At 41.9% G+C, this 5,488-nt stretch overlaps 1 non-coding gene across 1 annotated transcript; it reads right to left on the bottom strand.

Annotated features, from left to right (window-relative positions):
• Positions 1-4,716: 4,716 nt before the first annotated feature.
• Positions 4,717-4,823, bottom strand: LOC141680464 (small nucleolar RNA R71). Its single transcript, XR_012558338.1, has one exon. It is a non-coding gene; the product is annotated as a small nucleolar RNA R71 (small nucleolar RNA).
• Between the last annotated feature and the right edge of the window lie 665 nt (positions 4,824-5,488).

Below are 5,488 nucleotides of genomic sequence, written 5' to 3'. Positions count from 1 at the left end.
GTGAAGAGGTGGCACGATAGGAAGCTACATCCTAAGTTATTTGTGCCAGGGCAACAAGTTCTTTTATTCAACTCTCGGCTCCGACTTTTTCCTGGGAAGTTGAAATCAAGGTGGTCTGGACCTTTTATTGTCAAAACTGTGTTTCCACATGGAGCGGTGGAAATTTTTGAGAATGATTCGGACCAAGCATTCAAGGTTAACGGTCAGCGGTTGAAGCACTACTATGGGGACATGGCAAACCGAGAGGTGGTTAGTGCCATTTTGTTGACTACTTGAGAAAGGTACGGAATGTCAAGCTAATGACGAAAAAGAAGCGCTGCGTGGGAGGCAACCCATGAATTGTTGTTACAGGAACCCTTAGAAGTTAATAACCTATCCAAAAACACAAAAAATCAGAAAACAGGGGCTGAATTTTTTTTTTCCAGAGACCCTCTGCGCGCCCGCGCAGGGGTCGAGTTCCAGAAAATTTTTTACAGTTCAGAAAAAAAAAAACAAACAAAAACACAAAAACAGTTTTAGCCCATAAACCCACGAATTGTTCCCACTACCCCATCATTTTATCCCTTAATTCCCAAACCCTAATCTAATCCACACCCTATATATACATACACCTATCCTACATATCTCCCACAAAACTTCCTACACTTAAACCCTCTCACAAACATCAAAAATCAGTTCTTACACACTTTTATTCACGAATCAATGGCACCTAAGAGAGCACGCACTATTGACAGCAGCATCACAGTTCCTACTGCTGATTCATCGAGGGGTACTGCTGCAAGGCCTCGGTTAACTGACAGAGCTGCGGAGGAGGAGTACACTAGGCTGTTGGGGAAGCCGATTCTGAAGGAGAGGGGGTTTTTACCATCAGGGAGGGATGGTGAGTTATTGCCCATGATTGCAGAGAAGGGGTGGATAGCTTTTTGTGAGTCACCCGAAGCAGTACCGATGAGCGTTGTTCGCGAGTTCTACGCGAACGCGAAGGCTGAAAAGAATGGGTTTTCTGTAGTCCGTGGGCTGACGGTTGATTATCATCCTGCGGCGATTCGCCGTGTGATTGGACAGCGAGAGAGGAAGCCCGAGGAGGAGAACTGGAATGAAAAGACTGCTGAGGATTTTCACTTGGATTTGATTTGTGCGACTCTCTGTCGACCGGGCACAGTTTGGACCCGCAGTCCAGGCAATAATGAGTATCGTCACTTTCCGGCGATCGCCATGAACAGGTATGCCCGTGCATGGAATGCATTTATATGTGCTAATATTTTGCCTTCTTCACATGCACACGAGGTCACAGTTGAGAGAGCACAGTTGTTGTGGGGAATTCTGCATGATGAGTACTATGTGGACCTTGGTGAGTTTATCTACCAAGGAATTCTGAAGTTTTTGAGGGGAGCAAAGCATATGAACATCCCTTATGCATCCACGGTTACGAAGCTATGCCGAGCAGTGGGAGTGAACTGGCCGGCTCATGAGTAGTTGCAGTTGCCAGCAGCTCCGATTGATTCTGGCACTCTGAATGGGATGCAGGAGTGGACCGGTGGTGAGCCTGAAGAGCATGGGCTGGGTTATCGTCTTCCAGGAGGGCGTCCAGCATGAGGTGCTACTATGGCTAGGCCAGGGCGTGGTGAGGCTGGTTCTTCCAGAGCTCAGGAGGGTGCTGGGATGGGTGATGCCCAGTATAGGAGGCTTTCACGGCAGATGGATGCCATGTATGAGACGCAGAGCAGATTTGCTCAGGAGCTCACCCTTGCGTTAGGGACTGCTTTTCGAGGCCTTGGAGCTGATATCCAGTGGCCAGTTTTTGGTGAGGACTCTGCATACCCACCGCCTGATACTCCACCCACTGAGGGTGATGATGATGATGACTCCGAGTAGGTATACCCTGTGTTCCTTTCTACTACTTTCACTGAGGACAGTGAAGATTTTTAGTTTGGGGGTGGTAGTTAAGGAATATTGTGTGTGTGTCATTTAGTTGCATATTCATGATAGTTTAGTTCATATAGTTGCATAATTTATGCCATTTAGTTTTTTTTTTATGAATGTCATGTAGCTCATGCATTTACCATGATCCCTTTTGCAATAAGTTATCGACTGAATTGTGATATTGATGCGAGTGTAGTGATAGCATTAAAGTGATATTAAGTTGTGTAGGTTGATATGCATGCTAGAAACAATTGTAAGTCCACTAAGTCTTAAAGAATGCGTAAGGGCTAGATTGTTGTTATGATTTGGTTGTTTTCAAGGTCAATCTACTTATTATGCTTAGAATTCGATTATAGGTTCTTAGTGATAAAGACATGAAAAAAGAAAAAATTTTGGAGACAAAAATATGGAAGTTGTTGCTAGTTGTGGCTAGGCGTCAAATGGCTAGTAGCCGGCTCGCATATGTTGCATAATTGATCAAGAGTGGGCTCTTTGGTATTCAAGTTATTAAGTTCTTAGGGGACTTTGTGCCTAGTGACCTAAGGCTTTTAGAGTCTGGGATCCGCTAACCTAACGCTCGTTACATGGATACCATTGTATAAGTCTTTTGTGGACCTCACTCATTGCACGGTCAAATAAGCATTTGAGTTGTAAATAAAAAGCACGATTCCGTAGTAAGCTCCAGAGTTCTTGTAGTGTTGTATATCACTTTGTGCCTAGAATTTTTATTCTTTGTATAATCGTAGGATTGCCTTGAGGATAGTCTAGTCATAGTAATTGGTCTAGTTCCGAAGCATATCTGTTAAGCATTTGCACACACCACGTTTCTGGCTGTATGTCCGTTTGCATGAGTTTATTGATCTTTAGTTGTCTAACTGCATTCGTTGAGATGTGACAATTTGGTTAGTTAATTGTAGTAAGGGGGATCGTTGCATTTTCATATAGATTGCATTCATGCATATTTTTATTTGTTTTTGAGTCTGTGACGCTTGAGGACAAACATCGATTTAAGTTTGGGGGTGTGATAAGTGGCATTTTATACCACTTAGAACGTCTTAAAATGGCTTAAATTGGTGTCTTGAAATCAAGTATTTTGTGTATTTGATGCATTTTTCTAGTGTTTATGCATTTCAGGGTATTAGTTGCATTTCGGGGGAGGAATCATCAAGAATAAGCCTTGGCATGTGTTCACCATTGCGAGAGGAAAGGAATGGGCAGATTACGGCGAAGAAACGGAGCAAACCTGGATTTTTTCCAGTAGAGGCCTGCGCGCCCGCGCAGCAATGCTGAGTGGCCGCGCAGCAACCTGCGCGCCCGCGCAGCTATGCTGAGTGGCCGCGCAGGGTCGGGGAAAAAGATAAATTATTTTAGACTTCTACTTCTGTTTGGCTTCCAACTTCTATGTAATCTGAGTTTTATGGGACTAGTATATAGGTAGATTTGAGACGTTTTCACAGAGATTATTAAGGGGATTATGTTTTAGATTGTGTTTTACGCAAGAAGCGAAGGAGATAAGGAAGAAGACCGATTTAGCACACCGCAACGAAGAGGAAGCTTGTGATTCTTGTTTCGTTGTAACGTTGGATGCTAGTTTTCTTGCTTTAACTTATTTACTCTTGTGACGTACTCTGTTTTAATATAATTAGTTTAGTTATTATTTTCTTGTGTTTGTTTGTCATGATTTCATATGAACCCATGATGGCGATAAGTTCTATTATGGACTAATCGTGATCATGGGGTTGTAACGGATTTATTATGGAATTCTTTAGTTAATTGTTTAATACTTTAGTGTGTGATGATTGCATGATATCTAGTATTGGTTGTGTGTATTCGTCTTATGTGCGTCGCGAACATATAAGATAGGGTGTTAATCTCTTGTGAAGCGACGGTGGATCTTGAGATTTAGAACTTGCCATGCTAGCATAGGTTCATGTACGTTGAGCATGATTAGTGGGTAACTCTAACAGTTTTATTTGCCCTATGTAATCAAAAGGAATAACTTGAGCTTAAATCGTTGTGTTGTCAATTTCTGTAGACATATAGGAACTCAACATAATTGATGACTATTCAACTTCTATCTTAATTGTGGATGCTTGGTAGAATGGTATTAGTACAATGAAAGTTGGCTTTTATCAGTTTCGTGTTATTCGATTAATATCATCACTGTCACATGCTAAAGGTAATAACAATGGCTATAGAAGGAAGTAATAATGAAGTTGTGATCTCATGAGTGTTTTATTATTGATAAATTGAAGTGTTAGTTAAGTGGTTAATTAAGTAGTTAATTATAGTTAATATTTAATCAACAATTTTAAGTGTTATTATCTTAACATTGAGAAGTAATCATACATTGGTGAGTGAGTTTAATTAGACAATAATTTAGTCTGAGTCTCTGAGGGAATGAACTAGAAAACATTCTATATTACTTGCGAACGCGTATACTTGCGTGAATATTAGCGCGTGTTTTCGCCCTAACATATCATGCACCCGGCTATTGAGGCCAATAACTTTAAAATCAAGCCGGGCACTATTCAGATGGTGCAGAATTCTGTTTCTTTCGGAGGTGCTGCGACTGAAGATCCCAACATGCACATAAGGAATTTTGTCGAGATCTGCAGTACTTTCAAATATAATGGTGTGACTGATGAGGCTATCAAGCTGAGGCTTTTCCCATTCTCTCTGAGGGATAAAGCTAAGGACTGGTTACATTCTGAACCAGCTGGGTCTATCACTACTTGGCAAGATCTTGCGCAAAAGTTTCTGGTGAAGTTTTATCCAATGGCGAAGACTGCTAATATGAGGAGTGCTCTTACTCAGTTTGCATATCAACCTACATAATCTATGTGCGAAGCTTGGGAGCACTACAAGGAGATGTTGAGAAAGTGTCCACATCATGGAATGCCTGATTGGATGTGATCACTAGTTTCTATAATGGTTTGGGGGCCCAATCTCGGCCCATGCTCGATGCAGCAGCTGGAGGCGCCTTGTGGGCCAAAAGCTATACTGAGGCTTATAATCTTATTGAGACTATGGCTGCAAATGAGCATCAAAACCCAACTCAAAGGATGATGCCCGGGAAGGTAGCAGGTATTCTAGAAGTCGATGAAGCTACAGCAATTGCAGCGCAGCTCCAAGTGCTGTTTATAAAGGTCGATTCTCTAGCCACCTATGGGGTCAATCAGATATCTATGGTCTGTGAGCTTTGTGCAGGTTCTCATGCTATGGATCAGTGTTCTCTTGTTAATGAATTTATTCAGTATGTGAACAATTATCAGCGACAGCAGCAGCCTGTGCCAGCTACTTATCATCCTAATAACAGAAATCATCCAAATTTCAGCTGGAGTAATAATCAAAATGCTATTCAGCAACCATATCAGCAAGGCATAAGTAAACAGTTCAATCCACCTGGATTCCAGCAACCACAGCAATATGCTCAAAGGCAATCATATCTTCAACAAGGAGGTGCAGCTCCACCCTCTAGTGCTGATTTTGAGGAACTTAAGCTGTTGTGCAAAAGTCAGGCAGTTTCTATCAAGACCTTGGAAAATCAAATCGGTCAAATTGC

This window comes from Apium graveolens, chromosome 1 (genome assembly GCF_009905375.1).
Source record: "Apium graveolens cultivar Ventura chromosome 1, ASM990537v1, whole genome shotgun sequence".
Taxonomy (NCBI): domain Eukaryota; kingdom Viridiplantae; phylum Streptophyta; class Magnoliopsida; order Apiales; family Apiaceae; genus Apium; species Apium graveolens.
The sequence above is the reverse complement of the archived record's forward strand: the minus strand, read 5'-3'. Positions and strand labels throughout refer to the sequence as shown.